We start from the raw sequence: 27,188 nt of genomic DNA, 5'->3' as shown, positions 1-27,188 counted from the left end.
CTCCGAGTCCAGTGTAACCCTCTTGGAGAGCAGAGGAGTCCCCAGAAGTGGCTGAGCAGGCTGAGCCTGGGGACCCATCTGGGCTGAGGCAGACAGGGAGTGGGAAAGACTGGAAGCAGGAGGCCTGTAGCAAGCCTGCACAAAAGTGCCAAAGGGACACGAAGAAAGAGATTTTCTCCATGCTCAGAAAGGCCTGGGTGCAGTTTGTTGAACCTGTGAACTATGAAGAAGGACTGGAAGAAAGGCCTCATGCTTGAGGACACGGCTGGCAGCGAGAAGATTTATTTTCAGTCTTTCTGATTAACGTCTCGCCCAGCACATTGATATCTGCCCTACCTGAAGAGGAAGATTTCCCTATTTATTCTACTTAAATGTTTTGTGTCCAGCAAAACACAGCAGTAGGGATTGGAAGGCTGTGAGATCATTTGGACATCTGTAATGCAAGATGAGGAGGACAGTTTTTTCCCAAGGTGTTGGAAAAGTCATGTCCTACCACACTCTGAAACACATGAGTCTAAGATGGAGGTGAAAGTCATCTCCTGCTGTTGAAAAATCAAGACAGTACATCAGAAACATTATCTGGAACTTCACAGAACTGCTGGATAAGAAAATAACGAAGCAACACGAGAGGCAGACTTTCTGTTCTCAATTTCAGCATTCCTACAGCCATGAGCATTGATAGAGAAAGGGTGAGGAAGCAGCACAAAAAAGGCAGAGCAGAGAAAGTTGATGTATAACCAGAACGGAGCACACACATAAACATGTCCTGTTTGGTCAGCATGAAGGCACTGAGAAGGGGTAGAATACACTTGCTTCAGATGATATCTTTAATGAATTTATCTCTAACTTACCAAAATCTTGTCTATTGCATGAGAAAAGGAGGTTTCCATTCCTCTATGGAGGTTTATCATTTATTCCAATTTGATTCTTCTTTCAAAAACACAAGTATATCTCTGACGTCTGTGCAGAACATATACTAACTTTCAACTCCTGCCTCCAGATCTTGAAGACAGGAGTTCGCATCAGTGAAATGGTCATGACAGCTAACACTACCAAATCAATGTGCTTTTCCCAAGCACAAAATTTTAACTGAGCTCCCTGGAAAACTCAGCCTGAGGCATGGGTGAATAAGTGCTCACCTAGCAAGGAAACTTTCAACACAAATATTTAAGGAAGAGCAAAGGAGTTGGGATCTAAAAGCGTGATTTGGATACAGAGTGAGCTATTAGCTCTGTCTAAAAACTTAAACTGTCATTAGTGTGAAAAGCAAAATTGCACTTTCGTTTGAGAGGGTACTAATACAGTATGAAATTGGATAAACTGCCTTTTAAAAATCTATCTGGTAACTTGCCTTGCAGGAAGAATATGCTAAAGAATGCCTGGGGTATTGTTCAGAGTTTGACCCTGCTGTTCAAGAGGGAATTTAGAAGTATAACTTCTCCCATCAAAGGGGAGAAAAGGAGGAAGAAAGTAAGACTCAACAGAAGGGAAAAAATGCTATAAATAAGCAAAGAATAACAATCCATAGCTAGAGATCCTATTATGAAAAGCAAGAAAAAAACTCCAAATGGATTCTTTATTCTGAAGCTGCTCTAACTCGAACAGCTTTTATACAAGCATAGATGGTAGTAACAGAATAGAAATGACAGGCCCTGTCATTGAAGCCAGCAAGATGCCTACAAAGAGAAATGAGCAGACAGGAATCTAAGGCAAAATTTACCACGCAATCACTCCTCCAAGCTAGTGTCTTAGTGACACTTTTCAGTGCGTGCAGAGAATACCTCTGTGCCAGACAACTTACTGTGCTTTGAAAACGGAGACAACCATCTTCCCTTTTGCGTGGTCTAAATGAGTCTGGGAGGAAATCATTGTGCCTAAAGTAAGACGTGGATATTCGGCAAAATAGCTACTTCAGATGGACTTCTCCACATGATGGGCCCGAACAGTCAAATACCAGGCACCATCACACACCATCATGTCTATTAGAAATTATGAAAAAAAAAGTTTTGATTTCATCCCAGAGGTATGAAGCAACAAAACGATGACTGATGAATTGATTCTGTTCCCAGTGAACTCGGTGTTAGACTGGGCATGGGCTTCAGTGGAACCAGGACTGAGGACTGGCTCTATAACCTTAGTTTGAGATCTGGTAGTAAGTTACAAGAATCACCACTAATACAATTCCCAGTCCTATTATTTTAAGAAAAAATAAGAAGCACCATTTAATTCAATTAAATGAATTTTGATCCAGCACAAGCTCTATATCAAGCTTCAAAAATATTCATTAATTTGGAATATACACTTCTAAAGCAATATTGTATTGTAAAATGTCTTGGAAATCTTTGAAGAAAATTTGAATAAAATTTGAATTAAAAGTTGGCTGACTGAGGAACTGGGAACTGTGCTTTTCTTGTATTTTGGGGTTGGCCTCTTTTGTTTGTTTGTTTGGTTTGCTTTTTTTTTTTCCACAAATACATACACCTGAAATATTTAACTAGTTCCAAAAACTTGAAAAGAAAACAAGTCCCAGTGGACTTTGTACTATGCCACAATACCTACCAAATGACTAAATTCCATCAACCTAGATTGTGGGGCAAGGTGAGGAGAACAAGATTTCCCTTCTCCCCAGTCTTCATTCTTAATGTGTTATTTTGTCCAGTTCCTCATCTGCTATTCATATTCCTGACAAATTATGAAATTAGAAACTTCAATATCTGTTTGCTACAATTCTTCTTTCAGTTATGTAACTAACTAGGTTACTAGCTAACTAGTTAGCTGGTAAAACACATATGCAGTTAGTCTGAACGCTCATCAACAAGTTGGTAAGATATGTCCAGTTTCATGTAAAAAAATTCAACCAACTTTATTTGTCATCTGTTTCCTAGAAATCAGTACTCAAAAGTATAGCAAACTTCTGCTCAGCATTTCAGTATTCCTCTCTTCCTTCTTCTCTACAGATGTAAAGGAACTGCAGATGTTCCTGAGCAAACCTTCTCAGTAGGGTCCTCAAATCTATTTTTAGGCAACTACAGAAGTTCCCTGCCTTTCAGAGGTTATCCAGTCTTGATGTCAATGCAGGTTTCACTGTTGTCTTTTACTAAGGCATCCCACTTAGTCAGTTTTCATTTTGCTCCACTAGACTGATGGCTATATTCTTCTGGGGCACTTTGTATTTGAAGAACAGCCTTCTTCTAGCAGTTGCTGAATCAGAATACGATCTCCTGCCCTGAATGTTGTGAACTCAGAGGAAAAAATCCTTTCCAAGAGACCGCAGACATGGTTCCATTATAAAAACCTCTGATATCTGGGTTTCTGTATCGTCTGAACTAAACACATTCTTAGAGTAAGAAAAATTCATCTTCATATAATGGCCTTCATCTGGGAAAAAAGTTCTCTAGCAGCTTCATAATGGCTCCAAAAAAAGAAAAAGATAAATCAAACAAAACCTGCAGTTCCCTCTTCTAAACTTTTCTGCATTCTCAACCTTGTCCTGAAAAAAACCAAACCATAAAGCAACAGCAGCAAAAAGAGCAGAGTCCTTCACCTTACAGGAAAAAGCTTTCTTGAATCTTGAACAGCTAAAAGAATATCTCATGAACAATTTATAGGCTGTACTGGAAAGTAAAATGAACTTAGAGCAACAAGTTCAGCTCACTGAATGTCATGTGCATATTGTTATTAAATGGCATATGATACTGGTGGTGTGTGACTAAAGTTATTTCGGGAAGAAGAGAATTATATCCTGTCTGACTTTGCTTAGAAGGGATTGGAAACACCTTTAAATTTACTTGCTAGACCTTTAATAAGAATTGGGTCACCTGAAACATATTGCATACCACACACCATCTGATACTCTTGTAGGGCACTGTAAATATCAACACTGTTAGAAAGAAGGAAAATCACAAATGCTTCAGTTTTCATTGAGGTTTAATAAATATGGAAATAATATTAGTGCTAAACACTTTATTTGGGTATTAAAAGTTACTGAGCATGAGTTTCCAACTTAGCTTCTAAAGACCAGACGTTGTAGAGACATGCGGTGAGCCAGTTCCCATGCCTCAACAGAAGTCATTAATCATCACCCAATACTGAAAACTGGACGAGTAAATCACCAGGAAAAATAATCTCTGAGCCTGCAACCAGATACAAGCAAAGCGAGTTCAGTGATGTTCCACTGAGATCGATGATGTCGACCTGCACAAAGGATCAGGATTTGCATTGGATTGCCATGCATTCAAACCAGTCCCACCACATCCCAAATGTTGTCCTTGGAATTCACCCTCTTCAAAAAGAGTGTATGAAAACTAGAGCTATTGATTCATACCATGTCCTCGAACTGGGACCAGAAATTTTAAGCACATCGCTCTCAAATTTTCTTCTGTGATTTGCAGCCTCCTTTGAGTACCCGGCTACCACTGATCGCACTTAGCTTGTGTTCACAATTCAGTTGGTGAGACTTAACTGGAAAAGAAATAGATCAATAATATTGCTAGAATAAAGATGTAGTGTGTGCATGGTGTGGAGAGAGGTGAGAGTTCCTGGTATACTTGCTGCTTGAAGTTGAATGATTTTCACAGTCCTTTGTAAAACTGCAAGTTAAGTGATAATGATGAATTTGAAAAGATGAACCTTGTTAAACCCCTGTGAGGTGAAGCACAACTCAGAACATAACAGTACTGAAAACCATGCCATATTTTTATTTTTAGTACATGGCAGCAAAAAGTAACAGTTTAAAATATATTTCAGTTTTAAAAAATGCATTAAAAACTCATCACACAGGAAGTTATGGCAGAAGTTTTATTTTCCAATTGCAACTTATTGGCTGCAACATTTGCTATTTATGTACAAATTTCAGATTTTTCACTTACTGGTATCTGAAAAAACCCTTGAATCTTTTTCCAAATTTCTTCTACAGCCAAGGTCCAGAACTCAAATAGAAAAGATGTTGTGGGCCAAGAGCGAAATGCATTGGCAGCCCTCTGATTGAAAACTTCCAATACTCTTGCTTCTCAATATATGACAATAACTAAAATGACTGTTTTGGACTTAAAAGGTGACAGCTCCCGCATCTCATCCCTTTCCAACTTTTTTTTTTTTCCTTTGGAATAACAGCGTGTTCAAAAACAGAACACAGAGGAGTATTTTAGACATGACTACCTGCAAAGACTTTATGATACAAGAAAAACTACGGAGAGGGTTGTGCCTCAAAGCCATAAAATATATCTAGACTGGGAATAGAAACAGTGCCAGAGAAAATAAGGTTCCTCTGGGAGACCTTCTTAGATTTTAATGTCTGGAAGCTCTAGAGCCAGACATCTCTCTGCACTGTGTCTCTATATCTGTTTTAATTGGCTGAAGAAGGACCAACCGTACAGCGCTTTTTCAGAAATACAGGACTGATCTAGGAGCTCTGCATGTGATTTCACTTAATCATCAGGAGAAAAGGAGATGCAACTAAGGTAGACCTCAGAGGCAGAGCTAGGACCACCGCACAAAGTGAATCATTAGGTTCAGATGAAGGTGAGCAAGAATTTTACACTCAGACATTTTCCTCAAGACCTGTGTTCTGTGTTTTGCAGCTCTCCCAGCATCTGACCCTCAGTGACTATGTTTAGTTCCTGTTAACAGTTTGGCTGGCAAGATTTAAATGGGCAGCACTGGAAAACCAGTGTCAAAGATGGTCAATCAATAACATTGCTGGAATAAATTTGTACTTGCAATTGTGTGCATGCTTGAAGAGAAAGGAGAGAAGAATAACAGTGGAAATGGGGAGGTGAAAGTTTAATCAACATGATAAGCATCTGTCTTGCCTCTGTAGGGCTTTCCTGCTAGTTCCCTTTTCCAAGCTAGCGTTTGTCCATAATGTGTGCAATCTCCTATTTGTTCTGTCATCAGAACCTAAAATTTAAGCTCTTCAAGATGCAAACATTCTCATCCCACTGCCTTTAATACGTACTGTATATTTAGAGATCTAGTTGTAATTATGCTCCACATTTCCTACAGAAAGGTTAGCTATAAAAGTAGCAACTGATCTTCTCACGCTAATCAAACTCTCTAGACTAACATGGGTTGTAATTACGAGGCTGGATGAAATGCTGAAAATTAGCCCCTGCTCCACAGATTCCACAGACTCCTTACAGACTGCAGAGTCAAGAAGCAGCAAAGGAAGACTACAAGGGAATACAGACACATCTGCTCAACACCATCTGAATCTTTGCCTCTTCAACTCAGCTGCACTGTCTCTCAATATTGCATAAAGGTGGTTACCAATTTGGAATGAATTCTGACAATTTCATCTTTACTTACAGAGCTAAGGAAAAATCCAGAAGATTTCTTCTCTAATGTGTCTCTTTGGGAGACTGATAATCAACCTTAAAGGCAGGTGAAACATTTCCCAGCTTTCCTATACTATATGATATTGTGAAAAGCTATGCATAAGGCATCTCCCTTCACATTGCTCACGTATATACATGCATATGTAGTGCTAAAACTCTGTTAGGCATTTTTATTGATGAGAGACAGTACAGTCTCCCACTAAAGACTATGATTAACGCCTCCATCCTGCAAACACTTCTGTACCCGAGTAACTCTGTATCAGCCACTCCTCCTGCTGCTGCAGGAGAACTTTCACACCCAGCGCACGCGGATTCCTATATGCCACTTGTTTGGAGGGGCAGGACTTCATTTCAGACAAGTCAAACTGAGTGACGAACTAATGATGAGAATGAGAATGATTAAGACTACACTTACTGTCAAGAGCTGGGGTTTACTCAGTTATGTGCCCGCTACCGTTACATTTTCCAAGCAACGTGACTTTTTAAAATAACATGCTGGTCAGACTTACAGACATAATAAAAATTTCTGTCTAGCAGAATAAAGATTTGAGGTAGAATTCACCTTAGTTCACAGAACCAATGTGAGCTTATATCACTGCTTTGGCTTTACTTAAAATGTATTTTGAAGGTATAAGTAAAGACTCAATGATACACAGGCCCAAGACCATTCTTACAAAGATATGAAATTTTATCTTATAAAAGTACATAAATGAGCCTTGAGAACTAATAGGTAGATTCTTGCATTGCCTGTAACTCCAAATAATGTGAAATTTCTCATATTAAAAATATATTAGTGAATTAATTCATGCAAAGGTTATGTTGATGAGACCTTGCAAGTATGTTTGATTTATGAAATATGCCTGCTGGTGGTTTGTAGAAATTCCATAGAGCTCTTGGAATAGTTTTCATAGAAAATTTGTATAATTCACAATGTTTTATGATTTATATACTGTAGAAACACCGGGGAAGGCACTTCTAGCAGTTGACGGTGTATTTAGTTCTCCTGAAAAGCTCTTCTTTCTGATGCTGGGTTGAGATTCTCTCTAGAATCAGGTACACCGGAGATTCTGAGTGAATCAGGTGCTCACTCTAGAAGCGTTCCCATTGCCTAGGTTTTCATTATCCTGTTTGCTTTTCCCCTCCTTCGTCTGTACAGAGCAAGTAAAGCCCACTGTGTTTCTACTACCAATATGTGTAATTACTGAGTGCTCTCCTAGTGAAAGCACATATTGCTAACTCCCGAATTAAAATAGTCTTTTCTATATAGGAAATGGAATACAGTATAAATACTAATAACTGAAATGTCTACATTAGGAAATCTATTATTTTTTCCTTGTTCTTCGAAAACCTGAATACCACTAATGTTCCTAACTTTTTCATTTCCTATTTTTTTCCTTTTATGTTCCCTAATCACTGATTGAAGGGGTTTTTCTTTAAAAAAAATATTTCTCTTTTAGAGGCATATGTCTCCCACTCCAAAATGCTTTGGAGATCCTCTAAGAATGTCCTGAGACATTAACTGAAAAATCAATATTTCAATAGATTAAATAACATAAATTAAAACTAGAAATTTAAGGAAGAAAGGAAATGTAATTACCCATGTTTTATTGTACATTAAGAAAATGATTGAAATTATTGTACATTAAGCAACTGATTGAAATAAATCTATTGTGACAGTAAGACAGTCTGTACATCATTCTAATGAGATGTTTGATGTTGGACAAACACATAAGTCTTGACTTTCAGGTTTCTAAAAACAAAGTTAACATAAAATGAAACAAAATCCATTAATTTTGAAAAGGACTGTCTTAAGTAAACAGCTACTTCTTGGACAACTTGATGGCTTCTGCGATTAGAAATAAAACAAACACACACAAAATTCCCATTGCTCAGTTGTTTCTGACGCAGATATGGTGTCCTCCTGACACTTCCAGGTTGTTTCCCAGTCATGCTATTTCTTCTCTCAGAATATTTCTAAAAGTAAATGCTCTTGCGGGTCCAAATCATTAAAGGCATTGTCCAGACATGCATTCTTTTTCATTTCTCTCATCCTTCATTCTTATTTTCTCTTTTGGTCTCTCTAGCACGCATTAACTCTATCACTTCTCCAAAAATGCTGTTCCTGAAACCTTCTTTCTCCGTCCTTCTCAAATTGCTTGGGAGAACTAGAGCTTCAAGTTGGAGGACGTTTCACAGAGGCTACCACCACATCAAAAATAACATCTACGTTGTAGCATAATCAGAATTAACCCTTACCCAAGCACAGTGGTTCTCACATTTCAAGAGAGGACATTTGGGTCAACATGACACTGCAAGGCGTATGAGAAATTTGCAATATTTTGCCCTCTGGGAAGCTGCTTCACCTATTACAGAATTTCAAATATGGGTAAGCCCAATGATTGTTATTGTCTCTTTATTTGCTGAGAGAAGGAAAATATGGGGAAATGTATCTTTAAAGATGTCTTTTATTATGTTATGCAGTAACTCTTTTTACACCATGTGAACCTGCTAGAACTAAGGATCTAAGCGGTGCAGTATATCAGAGCCCAAGATTCCTGAATAACTCACATATTATGCCTCATTTTGAATATCTCCGTTCTGCTCTTCTGGTTTTACACCTTCCCATTGATCAAATGTACTGACACATCTTCCCATAAAAACTTTCCTATTTTACCTTTGTCTCTTATGGCACAGCATGGTTCTGTTCCCCCAATAATCCTACTCTAAGTTGTTTATATGCCGTCCAGCCGCTTAAGCATTTTCTATACTTCTCCTGATGTTGCTTTCCATGTTTGGAATGAAGTTCTTCAACTGGCAGTAGCTTCATAAAGCTGTATACCTATCACTCTTCAAATCCCTAATTCCGGAGTGAGCTCTTCTGTGAAAATAAAAAGAAGTTATTTGGTTAGGGATGCATGGCCTGAGCAGCAGCTATACCCACTCCATGAATTTCCTTCTCACAGAGCTGATGTGTTGACAGGCAGGCAGGAGTAGGAAGCCTGCATTGCTGCTGATAGTGCTGTAACTGTTCTCAGAGTTCTCAATCAAGTCCCTTCTAGGAGTGCAAAGTCATGATTACAAAGTTGTATGCAAAAGAACTAAATATTCCCGTGGAAGTCTTAATAGAGCTGATGCAACTTGTGCTGAAGCTAATGGCAAATTCCCATTCTTTTCACTCTGAACTGGGTTAGGCCAAATTTATTACCATTTTTGTTTAAATGTTGTCTTTTACTCCTTCCATTTTGCTGTCCAAATTGAGAATGTAGCCCTTACTCAAATGCATTATTTATAATCTGTTTATCAAAGGGTACATCATGCCTACACAGCCTTCTGAAGACAGCTCAATGCTCACTCTTCAAACAAACTAAACCCTTATCTGAAGATAATGTGCTCCAGGTAGCGACTGTGGGGTGCACCATCCCACGTAAGAAAGATACACTAACTATGACAGGAAATAGTTCACCTCCAAACAGCTCGCAATGCTGCAAAAGATTGTGGAAATATTGCTGCCCAGATCATGGAAAGTTTATAGGTCCAGCTGGGAACTTGTTTTTTTTTTTTACTTCAAATTGTGCACCTGAGAAACAAAATTAGGACAGCACCTGTTTCACAAGTGGGATCTTTACTCGTAGTACCATTACAGACAAAATATGTTTAGGAAAAAAAAGATGGTGTAAACGAGACAAATGACAGAAATGCATGGCTTTCCACACTATATGGAAAAATGTTTTTCTTCATAACAGAATGAAATCTCTAAACCAGGTTTAGACTTTCTTAACTCTTCATGTACAAAGCAATGCTATAATCCCACAACATAAAACAGTAGCCCAGCCACTTCTGTGCAGAAGTCAGAGCGTTGCAATGACTCCTGAGCACGAACAGAAATAAAACCATCAAGGTACAGTTAATAATAATTTTCCAGTTGTTATTTATGGGCCCGATCAGTATTTCACATGCATGCCAAATAGTAACTACTCATGCTTGCAGTCCCATGGGGCACAATGGAATTGCTTACAGCAAAGCAGAAAGTGTTGCTTCTGTGTGCAAGGTAATGGTTAACAAAACGGGAGTTGATTTAAAAAAAAAACCCCAAACCTTAGGAAGGCTATTTCCAGATTATGGGATGGCAGATTTATACTTCAGCAGATGAACGCTACTCAGTAAGAAAACAGAGCAACATAAAATCTGTTTTGAAATAAGTATAAAAACAGTCATTGAGAATGTGATGCTTTCCAATCACAGAATGAAGAGCATTAGCCAGACAACGCACAAAAAAAACCCTAAACGGGTGGACTATGGAAGAAACCACTGTAAACAGACCATCACCTGTCTTCACATAGTTCAGCTGCCTTCTGTATCTTTTAAAGCAATCTGTACTTATCTGGTGACACACCCACTCATCCCAGCCCCCCCAAAAACCTCTGAAAAATAAAATATTCCAGGCTATCAGACATGAAAAATCTCTATTTTTTCCTTGAATTTATTGCTGCAATGACAGGAAGGGTGATTCTCCTACTCTCCCTAGGCTTCAGTTTAGGCTTTTGCTTCTCAGCAGTTCCTCTTCCACAAACACCTCCAGCACTTAGAACCATGACTCATCTGAGCCCACCTAAGGTCGGCTGGAGTACAAGAGGGACACGACTATGGCTGGTCCATAGGGGTGCTGCTCTGTGGCTCCAGACCTAGTGCAGCTAATGAAAACCTCCCCCAACTTTGCTGCTCCTGCCAGAGAAAGCTGTGAACGGCGAAGTAATTGTGGCATTGTAAGAGCTCATAACAGCAGCTCCCACTGATTCTCCTTGCTGTCTCCGCCAGAGTAAAGGGTGAAACCTACAGTGAAAGTTTAAGCCTTGAAGGGATGATGACGTGCATCAGTATTTCTTGAGTGTTTTATCTTTTATTATACGTTCCACACCGCCCCCACCCCCCTAATATATCCTAAGGAAGACAAATTTCTTTGGTGGTACTACCTAGAGACACCCTTTTAAACATATGCTGCAAAAAGTGGCAAGAGGTTCCTTTTTCTTGGAAATTGGTGCTTGCCCAGCCCAGCGCCTCCTTCTCAGCGCTCAGCTCCCTTGCTCCTCTTTCTCCTTCCCTCCCCAGCACGGCCGGAGCGATGTGGAAGCAGACAGAAAGGCAGTCGGCTGGGTTTGCGTGCAGGTTTCTATGAGAAGGGCAAGCTGTAAAAACCGACTGTAGTCTGGAAAGAGAAAGCAATAGGTGGAGGAAAAAAACAACCATGAGAACCACTTCAATAGGAGCTAACTTTCCATTCAGAAGTAAGCCAGACGATTTAAAAACCGGTATCAAAGTTCCTTTTCTTTGATGGCAGAAACGTCCTTCGCGCAAAGGGAGGAAAGAAGAAAGCTATTCTTAGCCGGCTGGTGGTACCTTTTTTAGCAAGTTTGTTTGCCTCCTGACTCCATCTGCTGGGAAGACACCCTGCTACCTGCTGCCCGCACCGCCGCGGTGGGCAGGAGCGCGGAGGTGAATCACCGTGGGTTCGCTCGCTCTCCCCGCCGTCCTGGGGCTCTCTGGATATTTAAACGTTGGGCAGCCTGGAGCAGTCACAGCGGAGAGGTCCTCCCCTGCCAACACCCCGTGCACAACCACTTGACGCTCTCCTGCAACGTGGGGATGAGGCTCAGTCGCCGCCGGACGCCCTGGTAGCAGGGGGCTGCTCTCCTGAGGAGACCGGGGGCGACGGGAACGGGCTTTTCCTCGCCCTCTCCTTTCCTTGAAAACGCTTACATGGCTTCTGGAGCAGAAACGGGAATTTAGAGGACTTTGCTGTCCGGTAAATCCTGCGGCCGCCCGTTGTTGGTCCTCCCCGGCTCGGTGGACGGTAGGTGAGTGGTTCGGGCAAGCTGATGGCCACGGGGCAGAAGGGCGGCCGCGGGGCTGCATCCCCCGGCGACCCGGGCTCCGCTGCCGCCCCCACGACCAGGTGCCCGAGCGGCGGGGTCTGGCCTTCGGCGCCCTCCGTTCCCCCGGCTTTCCTCTTCCCAAAGGTGACCGAAACGGGACCAAAACGCCGGCTCGGGTCAGAGGAACTTCTCCGAGAGGAGGAGGGTGGCGGGGGCTCCGGCCGGGCCGCTGGGCGCGCAGGGCCCGCGCTCCAGCGAGGAGCTAGCGCTGAGGGGAGCGGGGCGCCCTGAGGGTACGCACTCTCATGGCGGGCAGGGCGGTCCGGGGACCCCCGGCTCCGCACGGGAAGGGCAGCCGGCAGAACGGGCTCCCGGCCGCGGGCAGCCGCGCTGCCGCCCCCGGCCTCCTCCGCGGGGCCGAGGTCGGGGGGACGCGCCCGTTGGCCCACGGGGCGGGTGCCGGCCTCCCCGCCGCGCCGGGCAGCCCCTTGCCCCTCAGGCGGTACGACGGGAGCTGCCCCCCCTCGCCTGGCCTGGCCTGGCCGCCCCCGCCCCGCCCGCCAGCGCAGCGCCGGCTCCTGCGCGATCGCCCCGCCGGCAGCAGGCGGCCGGGAGCGGCGGGGAGGCGGGAGCGGGGGAGGCGCCGCCGCCGCCGCCCGGCTCTCTCTGTCCGCCCCGCACCGACGTCGGCGCGAAGCCCCGCCGGCGCCCGGGGCGGGGGGGAAGCGGGGAGTGGGAGAGAGGAGGCGGATGCTTGCCGAGGCACGGCCCCGGCAGAGGGGCTCGCCCTGGGCAGCGCCTGTCCGTGCGCCGGCTGAACTGCTCGGCCCGCCCGGTCCCCTCCGGGACGCGGCGACCCACCGTGGGGGGGTTGTCAGGGAGCGGACGGCGGCCATGCGCCCCTCCGAGAAGTGAAGGGTCGTCCGGGCTGCGCCGAACCGCCGCCGTGGTGGCCCGAGGTGACGGGAGGCCGGGAGGAGGTGCCGCGCCAGCGCCGGGAGCGCTGCCACCGTAAGTCCCGGCAACTTCGCCGCCTGCCTTTCCACCCGCCGCCCCCGGGGAGGGGGCGACCTGGGGTGGGGGGGAGGCAGGTCCTGCCTGGCCTTGCAGACAAAAATAAGGGGTGACAAAAGAGAGGAGGGGGTTGTAGGAGCGCTGACCCCTGTGAGTGCCACCCCGCGGGAAGGGGCGCGAGGGAGCGGGTCGGGGGCGCCGGGGGGGCTCGCTCGGCGGGGCTGGGCGGCAGCCGCCCGCCCGGTGCGGGGGATCGGCGGGATCGGCGAGTCCCGGAGTTTGCACTACGGGTTTTGAGCTGGCGGAGCAGGTCGGTGCCGGCACGATGTGGGTTATAAAGGGTCGCCGTTCTCCATCCTGGAAGTACAGGGCATTTAAATAACACCTGAGTCACTAGTCCGTGCTTCTCATTCATGTCAGATAGTATTTCTGTGTTATTTTTCGTCTGCTGGACCGATATTTGTACTTTCTTTGTCATTTGACGCCGCAGATGTAAAAACAACATTAGTAGATTTCAGAATATTGCCATTGATGACGGTAGATTGATGTATGAGACTATTTACTGGATGTGTCCAAGGACAATATAAATGCCTGCCAATTTTGTCTTTGAATTGCTATATTGATTTCATTCTTGCGGGCTTTTTGACAAGGTTAACGTAGTTGACAATTTGTAAAGAAAAGAGGAAAAACTTCTGTTTTATTTTAGCTACAGAATGTCAATTGTAACCGAAATGATGAACGAAAAAAAATCATTCATAAAAAGAGTAAACAGAAAGACTGTATCCCAAGACCTCTTGAAGTCAATATCGTCAATATCTAACAGATGCCTTCCTGCCGTGCTTTTACATACAGTGGCTACCACTTCAACTTCTTAAGGGTAATACAGCATGTGATATTCTTCCCAGGACTGTGCGCTTTCTCTGTTACGATAGAGTTAAGTAACCTGGCTGGAGGGAGTTTAAAATGAATTAATCAGGCCATCGCATTAAAGTGCCTTTGTCTTTCTGTAGGTACTGAATCAAATAAAGCTCTTGCTTCCGCGTCTTTTCCCCTCCAGTGTTCGTAGGGTGTTACTCAGCTGGGGAACCCTTATGTCTGGTCGGTGGAAGGGTCCTTACACTGCTCTGGGGCTGAATGTATCAGGGCTGACCAGGGTAACATTTCTCTGCTACCAGCAGCTCAAACTGCAGGCGATGTCGAGATGAAGAGTAAATTTAATTCCCCACTCAGAATGCTAAGCATAATTGTTGAGTAGGTAAATTAAATACAGGAGAGCTAATATTTCCTTTTAATTTCTTCAGACATCTGATAACCTTTACTAGTAGGTAACCTTTTCTAAGTTACCTGTCTGGTGCTGTCATATGCTGGCTGACGTGAAATTATTCTGAATTAACTAAGACGTGTTTCAGTACCTATGGGCATGTAGTAAAGTACGCAAACTTTATAAAGCCCTGTTGGGACCATAATATGTTGGCCCTGTTAAGATCAGTGGCAAAATCCCAGTTAACCCCTCCAAAGAGAGGGCTTCACCGTAGATCTTCATTATAATTTATAGTGAGTGCCAGCCAACTTTGGTTAGAAATTCAAGTGGCAATGTTTAAATTTGGCTGGTGATGGCACTTCTAACAACTCAGTTGTTAGCACTGCTTTAGAATCATGGGTAAGAGCCACACAGGTTTTAATATTTAAAAAAACCCCTCTCTATATAATAAACTGTATATGCTTTCAAGAGAAGTAGGCAGTTCAGATTTGTCTTATACTCCATTTTTTATGGGCAGTTTCATCAGAATGGATCATAAACAAGTTAGATTGCAGTTTGCATATATATCATATTTTAACAGAGGTATCCACACAGTATGGGGGGGGGGAATATTATCAGATTGTGTTGCTTATGGCAAAAAAGTTCACAAATAAACTGCTTAAATATTTGACTTACTATAAAAACGCCAGCAAAGAATTGACCTAAGTTACAATTTAGTTTTCTGCAGCTCATAAGCTTCAGTGGGAGATGAAGAAACAGAAGCATCTTTTCTAATAACCTTGTTGAAATATTACTGAATAATATATTAACAAGGATTAGCTTAATAAATGGACGGAATCCAGTTTAGTGAACTTCTTTTCCTTCATGCCTACAGCAGAATGGTTTTGAAAACCATCTGAAAGAGTTGAAAATTTTAATTAAAGATGAAAACAACATTCTACAGTGTTTGCTGAATTGTTTTTCATCCAGCTCTCTTCCAGATCAAAGTAGAATGGAACAACACTTAACAGCTAGCCGGTTAATATTATATGTTAATTTTAAATCTGCATCAATGGACCTGTAAGAAGCTAAATGGGCACTTGCAAGTCCTGTTATATAATAACGTTGGCGTGACGAACATAACTGCCAATAACTTCCACAAGTTTTGTGTAAGTGACGATGAAACAAGAAAGAGCATATTGTGACAGAGTTCCTGAAAATCATTATATAGAAAAAAGTCTCTTCCATATTTATTTTAAAAATTATGCATGTAAATACAATTTTTGGGAAAATGAGCAACTAAATAATTGAGCTACATTTGCCTGAAAGTTGTGCTAGCAAGTATCATGAAATTCAGTTCTGGAAATGCCCATTGGTTCTACATATTAGTAAGCTGGTAAATTCAGTTTTGGTTTATTTCTGATAATTGATGTTTGGGTCCTAACTGTTGCTATTGAAGTCAATATTGAAACTCATATTAATGCTAGCACAGATCATATCTGCGCCTTTTGGGGCGATCCTGTTATGTGCTGAGCACTTTCAACCGCTGTTTGTGTTAAGAGTGGCATCCAGTCAGGTCCCTGGCTAGAACTACAAGCACGGAATAAGATTCACTCTCTTGAAAAATTTGCAATGTAAATACTCAAGAGAGACTGAGACATCTTGCTGAAGGCCATGTAGGAAGCCAACAGATGATCTAGGTCTGAAACATGAGTACTCCATACTTAGCAAGGGCACACTGAGCGCTTTTTAACAATGTTGAATGTTAATTGATTCTTTGATAAAGGTACCCAGAAATGAATGACCAGTGTCGTAAAGTTGTGTGTTATTTCCATCTGATCTTGTTTACTTCGGTACTAACCTCAATGTTTATTAGCATGCCAAAGAACAGCACATAATTACATGTTGTTTGTTCTGTGCTGGTTTTTGGTCTTACACCCACTTTCCATTTGACATTGCTTTGAGTCACTTCCCTACTTGGGAAGGAGTGGGTCTGGCTGCTGGAAGCCTCTGGTACGTGAGTGCAATGCAAGTGCCAGCAGCAAGACGTGCCCGGTGGCTCACTCCTGAGAAGCAAAGTGCTGGTCTCTGGGTGGCTGCCATGCCTATGGGACAGAGCTGCTTCGGGTACCTGAAATGACTGCTTCAGGATGAGCCCAAGGACCTCCGCATGGTGCGTTACAGAGGTGGTGTTTTGTATGAGGACTTGCTGCAATACAGATGTTGTAACGAGTGGTCCTGATGCAGAGAAAGCCTAGATGTAAAGTTCCTAAAAAGTAATTCTCATTCTTTTGAAGCAGGCGAAGCAACTGTGGAAGATCACACGGCTAACTTGCACCGCTAATTTTAAAAAAATGATCTGGCTTGGAGGTGAATAACACATACATCCTAGATATTTTGTGCTGAAGTTTTTTGTTATTTTTGCTACAGTTATGCTTCCATGCATAGCTTGTGATGGTGGGATTTGGCAGGTTGAAAGGAAGGAGAATGTGTATGCAAGACTGTTTTCAAAACTGTCCTTCCTATCGGATAAAATTTGAACTGATTTTGTCTATGAAATAGAGAGACACACTGAATTGCTCATATGGAGAACTAGCCAATACAAGACGACAATGGCAGAGATATTGGCCACATCTCAGTTGATAAGCAGCACTGCTAACAATGCTGGGCTTGGTATTCACCCAAGAGTTACAACTGGAAAATCCATGGCTCATGCTAAAGGTTGCATTTATGGGCATGTTTCAGCTGGACACCTTTTTAATCAAGATGGTATCCACAGATGTTGGAGGAGTCTTACTGGTCTTACCTCCAGTCTCACTGGAGGTGATCTGCTGAACAAACCGAGGACATGGTTTTGTCTCACCAGTGAGCCAGTTGGCTCCATGCTTTTGAGGTGACCCTTGGTTAAGGATATGGGCCTCCAGGGTGGGGACGACCTGGGGGTGGTAGCTACCCTCTGGTAGAGAGCTCCATTCGACTGCCTGTGCTGGCTTGTATGGACGTATGCAAAGATTTACCATTAAACTAAAAAAGAATAAGAAATTTTGTTATTCAGCCACAGGAGAAAAAAGAGCCATTGAACATAGTTAATAGGAAATAGTACTGGGAATAAGAGTAGATGGATTTTTCATGGTTCCCAAAATGCCTTCTGAATTAGGATTGTATGGTGGACAGGCAAACTACTACTGCATTTAGCAAGTTGCACACTGAAGTGCTGTAGTCCTGAGAGATGGGTTACTGCAAGGATCAGCTGAACGCCTGTGCCTGCAGGGAACCTGCAGGGAGGAGCTTTCCTGGGTCCAGGAGGAGATGGACTGATAGTGCAGTACTGGTGTTCTTACCGGTACATACCATACACAAAACAAACTGAAAAATGCCATTCATGCAAGTGCATCTTATCTACTGCACCTTGACAGGATTGCAGTACACCTGTTTTTTTCACAGTAATCCAGTGTGGTTCAGTAAAGGTGACATGGAATGGCATCTATTTTAAAATAAGCTTCTGGAGCTTGGCTTTTTAATCATTTACTCCAGGTATACTTATGAAAATTTGGCAGAATTAGCTATTTACACCACACTTTCAGTAGTATTTTTGAAAATAAGCATGCATTTCAGTTTCACGTGTCACGTTGCAGTTTCATGTGGCACTGTTTAGCAAGTAATTTCATGTTTGGTCATATCCAGCATTGTATGTATGAACTATATCACTCTGTCTGTGGCTTTTGATGAATATTATTAACCATTACCAAGAGTTAGATGAATAATAAGTTTGATAAATTTTGCAGTATTTTTTAATCTGTGGTTTCACTATATGTTATTTATAGCAGCTTTAGTGATACGTACTTTAAAGGAGTAGAACAATGCGATCTATGCTTGTTGGTGGCCTTGACGCGTTAACTTTAGTTTGTGATGTCCTCATTAGCTTGGGGTAAAGCACAGGATAGAAAATTGCTATTATTCAAAAGCGTTTGAAATGCCTTTCTCTTCCTGGATGTGCTACAAAGTGCTGAACTACCTCTCCACAATTAGAAGAGCATATTTTTGTTCTGTTGTTTTGTCCTAGAAATTGGACGCTTCTGCAGGCAAAGCCAAGTGGCTTCACAGACATATTTCGAGGTTGCTTGAGTGATTAATTTTGTCTTGTCTTCGCAGTTATCTCCTCAGAATTAAGCTGACAGTTAAAAAAAATCTCTTTTAAATAATGTTAAATGCTTCTGAAAATGCAGTATTGCTGTTACAAAGATGTCAAGCCTCCATGGTTAAGATTGTGCTGAGATATACTTGTAAAAGAAAATGAACTAAACTTCTATTTTACTTTTTTATTAGTGACTGTAATGAGACTCCACATTTGGCATAGGGTCCCTTCAAAGGTCAACTGAATATTCTCTGTGTGTGGTTTTTTTATGGTGAAATATTTGCTTAGTTTTCAGGGTTCGTATAACAAAAAATTGCTGTAATCCATGGCATAGTTTAGAGCTTGATGGAATGGCGAGAAAGGTAATCAAAGACTGAATAAATTTGTGAAGTGAATTAGCCACTTCTGTTTCTCTCAGGCAGCACCGAGGCAAGCTTTGACACGAGAAAGCTCATATAACTGTAGCATTACAGCTGTGGTGTATGCAGATGGTTGACTCCATTTCTGTTAGTTTTGATTTTCCTCCAGCTGATATCAATAACGAGCGTTAACTGCTTAGAAGAATCACAGGTAGCTCTGCAGTTGTATTTCCTTGATATTGTTTGTATCTGCATCTTCCCTGCAGGTTGTGTGAGCCAGAGCAGTTATCTGTAGCAAATCAAGCTGTCTTCATTTAAGTGATCTGTGAAGAAGTAACGTGACGCCCACAAGTGATTTTTCCCTTTTAAATTTATCCCTGTTACGATGCAGTACCAAACTGGTGATGCTCCACACTGCCTTTGGTAAGGAACCTGTTTGTGTCTCACTTTCTGCTGCACAAGCTACATTCTTGTAGAACATATGATTTGCTCCAGCTGGCTTTCTTGATGTTTGTCCCCATTCATGTAGTCTTAGTTACCTGTAGTCTCAGTTACCTGTAGCCTTAGTCTGTGGCCTGTATTCTATAGTCTTAGTTACCTGTAGCTGTGCAGCTGCTTCATCACTAGGTCCTTCTCTTACATTGCGCTCTCTTTTCATCGTTGAAACATGATGATGTAATTTGCTGTATGTCAGCTAACAAGCAGATGGTGAACATCTTTGGATGGATGACTATGATTCCTCACAGAAGAGGAATGAATGCCCTCCCATAAAGTTACAGCTTTTTATATGTTACAGACTGTCATCTCTTGACCATTGGAGTACAATGAACAACAAAAGATACTTGATGATCTTTAGATTGTCATAGTAGTCCCTTTCCAAATTATACTAGCAGCCTGGAACACCTTGTGCGTATGAGCATTTCATGCTCTTAAACATGCTGTGTGCTATCTCCTCTAGCCTTAAGTATTGAAGGACAGGAGAGAGAGGATGCTTACGCGTCCACTACTTTGATTAGTTAGAGAGACTTCTTAATTTTTTCTTGACTTTGGTAGAGAAAGGTATCTAAGTATCACTGAGTTTCCTCATGCGACTAAAAGTTGAATCTCTCCTGTCAAGAACTTTTCCTGTTCTCACCAGTCAGTCCAGCTCCTAACAAGATCCTCATTTTCTTTTGTCTCTAAATGCCCACTCTCCAAACAATTCAGAAGGTGAAAGAGTGGGTCTGCTGCTGTTATCCTCAGCTGTGCTGTTGCTGCTGGGGTGGAAACACTATGGAGACTGAAAATATGGGGTGCAGAAATTACATCAGGTAACAAAAAATATAGAGAAGGAAGTGTTTTGCAGAGAAAGGAGAACTCAGAGGAAAAAGATACTTTGAATGATAATGTGCATCTGTGCATTTAGTAGTAGAGATGACCTTCTGGAAAGTTATGTTACAAAATGACTAATTAATAGCACTGTCTTCTATTTACATATTGTAGCAGGGGAAATTTCATTTAAGCTCCAATATTTAATTTTGCATATGTAAGGTATTGATAAGACAGATCACTGATACTGGTTTAGTTCCTTATACAGGTGTTCGAGTGGATTATTGAATTTTAATGTTTTATATTGCAACTTCTCCAGGAACTCTATTTCTAACAAAGGAAAATGGCAAACAGGATTAGTGTGAGGCTGATTCAAAGGGCAGTTTAGTCTGGCCAATTTAGAGCATCTCCAGTAAGTCCTTGGCTTTGCTTCAGGCTGTTTAAGAACATCCCTTTAGAAACTGAAAGAGTAACCCATAGACAGCTAATCATGTGCTCCTGACCGTGCAGAGTTGTAGTGCTTGGAGTTTAGCAAATCCTTTAAGCCGTGGTCTTGAGAAAGACTTAGTGATGGGGAACAAATTGGGTGCGAGGAGACTTTCTTTAATTTTCTGAGGGCCAGTTGCCCTACTACAGGCTGCTCAAGGGCTTGACTCATTTAAGCCCTTGAGCTGTTTGCATGATAATAAAATATTTTCCTCTTTGTTCAAATGTTGCCAAGTACATTTTGGGTTGAAGCAGGATCAAGTAATAAATAATAATAATTGTTACCATATGTTCTCACAGATAAAACAGACCCAGTATTTTCTACTCCACTGTTTTTTGTTGTATTTCTCGTTTTTCTTGTCTTATGGTATTTGATAGTATGTGCTTCCTAAAGACTGGAGTAATTTCAGGACTGAAAAGAAAATGTGTATGTTTGGATTTATATGCGTTTAAAATTTGGCTGGCTTATTGGCAATCAGATCTGCAGTGTTTTGAAGAAAATGTGTTCATCCCATGAAATACCTAATGTAATCGTAGGTCATTGCTGGAAAAACCTGTAGGTATCATCATATAACCATGTCACTTCTTCTCATTCACCTACTATCCAAAATAATTCAAGTCTGAGATCTACATGCAAACTAAAAAGCCAAGCCCACTCCAGCATTTTGTCATTGTTGTAGTTGAGTTGTCTGCGCAGTGATAGAAACGACAGGAAGCTTTGTATTTACACTAGTCCATGGTGAAAAATGTAGCAGCCTCCCCTTTAACAAGAGGAAAAGAAATGTGGCTTAATGGCCTATAGAACATGAGAAATTAGTACAGTTAAGCCAGAAGGAGGTACATATGCACTATACACAGAAAAGATCCTGTGGAACCTCAAGTATTAACTGAAGGTATTTTCATACACTCACAAAATATTGGGACAATGTTTTATTAGTATCAAAGCCTATAATTTCTCTGCTTGCAAAATGTGGTCAGAATCTTATTTACTATAATGCAGGTCATCAAATGCCACATACCACATCAAAGAATATATTTGGTAAGAGATTTCTTGAAGTGATGAATGGTAGTTTTCAACTCATATGTAATTTCACGTGGAGAAATCACGGGTATAACATTTAAAGGTACTTAGTTGGTATAACATTTAAAGGTACTTAGTTGGGCTAATTACTTCAGTGTAGAATTTCGTAAAATGTATTTCAAACTAATTTTACTGTTGAAAATGTTCCATTTTTATAATGAAAAAGGAAACACTAATGAATTGCAGAAATTTTTTATGAAATCTAGTTTTTTTCTATCATTATAAAAATAGTTTTGCCGGTGAGCTGAATTTCAATTATGTATAAATGTATTTTATTTACAGTAAAATATCATTTTAGTTCAAACAAATGCACCATAATGTAGTAAGTGCCTTGTACTCTGCAATGGGCATGGTTTGGATGGACAAAGATGGAACAGCCTAGAGGAGATACTGGGAGAGAATACAGCCCTATTCACAGTGCATACTTAAGAAAAGTCAACTGTCTCAATCTTCAATCTGTTGAATTTATTTGGAAAATTTTAGCCAGATAATTTTCATTGTCTTTGAAAATCTCTAGTGCAGGATATATTGTTTTGCATATGTCCACAAGTTCTGGTTGATTTTTGTCTCTGAGAAGTTCTTCTGCTACCATGTGGTGGAAAATGGACTTGGCAGTAGATGATTTCTGAGTCAGGATTGAACCTTTTAGCATTTGTATAAGAAGACACCCACACTTGTACAGCCCTGATCTTCCTAGAGCTTTAGTCTGCAATCACAGTTTTGAGGTAGCGTAAGCCAGTTTATACTGTGCAACTGAGGGCAGACAGAACAAGACTAGAGCACAAAAGAGGAGAGAAAAGAGGTATAAATAGTGTGGAGCGTGGGAAAACAGGAATGGTTTCAGACATGGAAGAGCAATACTGAATGTGGGGTTAGAAGTTAGTACTGAGGGCCAGTGGAGTTTGGGACAGGAAGAATGTGAGACAAGCTTGTTTGACAAGTTAGATGCCGAGGGACAAACTGATATCTGTAAACCACTGACATTCCCAGGAAGAAGCATTTAGGTGCTAGTAGGGATGGGAGTTGGCAGGACACCAGGGCAATAGGAGGATGATGTGTTGGAAGAGACAGAATTTCCTCCCCTCTCTTCCCCACTAAATATAAGGGAGTCATGAAGCCAGGAAAGTGAGATAGTTAAGAAGGGGAAAAACTGAAGGCCAGGGAAGGAGACTGGTACTGCAGTGGCAGAAAGTTTGGAAGGAGCTAGGTCTGACTGTGAATTGTGAATGGTACTGAAAGAAAGGAGAGTGGAGATGAGTGAGAAGCAGGGGGTAATGTCTATGAGGAGACAGGAGTGGAACAGAAGAAAGTTCATAGTGGAGGAGCTCAAGGTGAGAGAGGCAATACCTTTGACAACGCACCAATCTTGCATGACCTTTCTGAGTCTCACTAGTCATCTGGTGTCAGCAGGTATCTGTGAAGATTTCTGGTGATGCTTTATTTTCCTTCAGGACTTAAGTGCACAGGATGTCAGTCTGCCACTGCTGTGACCAGTTCAGCTTTGCTGATATAGACTTTTGCAGTGGACTTTAAAGGTTCTGGTCTCTTTCATGAGCCATTTTCACCATGCATAGTTAAAACACTGGTGTGCTGATCTTAAGACAATGGTATTTGTTCTTCATGGGTTTATTATGGTGAGCTTCAGAGAGCAGGATGTAGACACAGAAGCTATCTGAAAACTTTGATAATTTAAGCAACTCTGCTTAGTTCACTTCATTCAGCGTGTGGGCAGGACTTGCTGACTGTAGCTAGGTCCCACTGTCTGGTAATAATCTAGTCCAAGTTCACAGACTCAGTTCCTGAGAAAATTTTATGTACCTCATACAGAGAAAGGCAAGAAGTGTACACCTCCTGAACTTCCAGAAAGCTTCATTTAATGCACAGGTTTAGTTGACGGAATCAGGCAAAGGAGGAGAAGGATTCTGTTTCTCATAGTCTTTTGTACAGACAGATGAAAACATTTATAGCTGTCCATAAGGGAAAACTTCTGAAGCTAACGGAAGAAATGCAGATGGACAGTTGGAGTGATTTGAAGCATACTGTTTCAGAGAAGGAAGTTCTTCGTTCAGAGAAGAAGTCTTAGCAAAGTTGAGGACATACCAAGTCCTTTGGTGTAAGCGAATCAGCCAGCTGTAACTGATTATAAAAAGACCATTTTTGAAGAAGAGAATGGTGTGCTGGAAACATCTAATAGGATGAGGTAAAAAAGAAAGAAAAGTATGTATATTAGTGGAAGACACTTGAACATCCTAAAATATTGCTAGAATGGCTAGAACATAAGGGATACAGAGCAGATGAGAGGACGCCTCAGTAATGGTGATGGCATGTAGATGATAAAATGTGGGAGGTCAGCAGTCACTCGTATACACAGTCACAGAGAGAAGCATCAACCACAGTTCATGTCAGAAGAGAAGCATACTGCAGAGGCACAAACCCAGCAAATTGCCAGTGAGTGTGGAAGTATCATGCGATGAAAAATGAAAAGCAGGTGTTTGAGAAGATGTATGTTAAATACCGCAAAGCAAACTGAGGAGATCAAAGCCTTCGATGTGTGCAGCTGAAGAATGTCTCTGGGGAAAGCAGCCAGCAGCAATGTTGCTGTTTAAAAAAGGAGATTTATAGTGGTGAGATACGCAACTTTTGAAATAAATTAAGAAGAAATAGCCATAAAAATTATCATTGATATTGGAGTACAGTTTTTTGGGACTGACTACAGAAAAAGTTGAACCTGTGGCACAAAGCATAACAAGGCTAGTAGGATACAAGAACATTTATTCTATGTAGGTAAAAGTCCAAGGATACAAGTAAGCGTCCAGATACCTATAATAGGCACTCCTGCAGGATTAATTTTGGATGTAAAGTTTAGGTATTCATTAAATTTGATAAAAACATTAAAAGCAGTGAAAACTAGAAAAGAATGTAGTAATACTAAGTTTCTATGTGTGTTTGAAGATGGAGGATGTCAACTGCTTGCTGCGAAATCTAGCTATAAGGCAGTACCAGAAGTGCATACTGCACTGTGATAACTATTATTTCCATTTCGAGCCCCTTGGCACTAAAGACATTAATTAGGAAAGTGAAGAAGCCATGGGAAAGGGTACACTTGATGATGGCAGTAGAGAAGAAAAATGATAGGGTATTCCATGTATGCATAGATATTAAAGATCTGTAAGGCAATGAATCAGGAAAAAATCAACACAGGAACAATCAAGCAATGATACAGGAACAAAACAACCCACTCATGTTAAATGACATCACTTCCAAAGCCCTCTCTAACAAGCATATTAATTATGCTAGATGCACAATTTGGTATTGGAAAGTCAGATAGACAAGGAGGGCAGCTAATTAATGCCTTCCAATACTTTATCCAGAAGGCAGCATTTCAAACATGCCTGCTGACAATATATCTCCACAAGATATATTGAAGAAGAGAGGGCTTGAAATGGCAGAACATCTTACCCCCCTACCGGAGTGAATGCCCCTAAAAACCAATAGTGTTAATCACATGATACTGGAGACATTTCTAAATCACAGTCAGATCCAAATCATTAGGAAGCGGATGAATGAGAACAGCTGAGCACTAGAACAAATTGCCCAGAGAGGCTGTGGAATTTCCATCCTTGGAGAAATTCAAAACTAGCCTGGATATGACCCTGAATAACCAGTTCTAACTTTGAAGTTGCTAGGTTAACTCCAGAGGTCCATTCCAGCCTAATTTTTACTATGACTCAGGGAATTACTGTGGTGTTGAAAGGAGGCATCCAAGCATATCCAAAAATGGGCAAAAGGAAAAGGGTCAGAAAGAACTAATCACCTCAAAGGAACTGAAACTCAGAGTAGGGGCAGCAACCTACCTGCTAAATGGAAGAAATTATGTCATCTCTTTAAGAACTTGAAGGAGGAAGAGATTCCATTGTATGGTCCAAGAATGGCCAAAGAAATTTTAGAAAATATGGACACAGTTTAGCTTGAAATGAAATGAAACATTCCATGGGGAAATACCTCTACAGGATGCGCTGCATGAGCTGGGGACATTACACTAGTGATGTACATGGCAACATTTATGAAAACACAACAATACACTATCAGCTGTCTTATAAACATTTTTCCTTCCATGTCTTAGATCGTGCTTCTTCATCTTCTGTGTGTATGATACGCTGAGCTACTGAGAGCAGGTAGTGAGTTTTAGATGTCTGTCTTTGTTTAAGGAAAAAAATGCCAAGCTGTGAAGAGGAAGCATATTGGGTCCTCAGCTGTGGAATCACGATAATACTATCGCTCACCAAACAGCAGTAGTTTGAAAGTGAGTTAGTTGTCAGTGAAGCATTTATACTGCAGTAATGAGCACCAAGGAAAAAGCCATGCAAAGAAATGAATAAATCTGTCTACCAGGCAAGGTTTCATGTATGTACGATAAATGCAATCCACTAAATACTAGTGATAAAATATAGTATTGAATCACTTCTCATTCAGTGGTCACTGTTCATCCTTAGAAACCCAGTGAAGAAGGATTGAAATGGAAAATGAAGTTTGAGGACAAGTAATTAATAATTGTAGTACCTCTCCCCAAGAAGGCTAAATAAAGTTTACCCTTGGAGTTACCATTATAATCTGGAGTCTTTAATCATCTGACTTTATTACATGAATTTAGTTTCATTAATGTAATTCCAAGAGACTTTATATAAGATAAGGGTGCCACTGATTTACACACACAGGCATGTACCCTATGTTTTTGTTTAAAAGGTCTTTTAACATAATTGAACAGAGTTTTTGCTAAAAACTTCATCCACTAGTAAAATCAAAGGTGGAAAGTGAAAACAATGCAGAAATTTAGAGCCTTTGACTGCAAATAAAAATTTCAGAAAGCTAAAGCTGATGTACTTAGGATACTATTGAGAGCTAATATTAAAGTGGTCTTAATGCCGCTGAATAGTTAAAGCTCATCAATCTTAAAGAAGGTGGCAGTATGATGGTGAGTCTGTTAGCTTTCTTTTTTAACGCTAGTCCGTGAAGAACTCTCATTTTCTCTGTGTATCATTAGTATTAGCCTGATACAAGAGGTACACCTCTGTTCTTCATCATCTGCTTCCTTTTAAGGTTGGTTGTTTTTTTTTTTTTAAGAGCCAATTGCACACTGCAAGAGAAATGAAATAGTGCCAGGGCATGCGTTTGCTCCCGTAACTGGAAGCACTGCCATCCTGTCAGCAAGAAGGAAGTGTGACAGTAGCGAATTTTTCTGAGACAGGAACTAATACAAGGTGCGATCTGATATTCAAAGTAGTTAGAATATGGGGTACTGTAAAATAGCAAAGATACTTGTTTATCATACTTAAGACACATCTGGCATTACTCATAGGTTT

General features: G+C 41.4%; 1 protein-coding gene across 6 annotated transcripts in view; it reads left to right on the top strand.

Moving 5' to 3' along the window:
* The first annotated feature begins 7,942 nt into the window (after positions 1–7,942).
* Positions 7,943–27,188, top strand: part of CALCR (calcitonin receptor) — a 178,744-nt gene continuing 159,498 nt past the window's right edge. For 3 of the 6 annotated variants that reach the window (XR_010069828.1, XR_010069827.1, XM_063324847.1), the window contains exon 1: positions 12,381–13,216. The gene's annotated coding sequence lies outside the window, so the exon portion shown is untranslated. Of the gene's footprint in view, positions 12,188–12,380; positions 13,217–19,219; positions 19,377–27,188 lie in introns of those variants that run through there. The other 3 variants (XM_063324850.1, XM_063324848.1, XM_063324849.1) reach the window with 3 other exon arrangements.

Source organism: Chroicocephalus ridibundus, chromosome 2 (genome assembly GCF_963924245.1).
Source record: "Chroicocephalus ridibundus chromosome 2, bChrRid1.1, whole genome shotgun sequence".
In the NCBI taxonomy this organism is placed as follows: Eukaryota; Metazoa; Chordata; class Aves; order Charadriiformes; family Laridae; genus Chroicocephalus; species Chroicocephalus ridibundus.
This window is presented reverse-complemented; position numbering and strand designations above follow the sequence as displayed.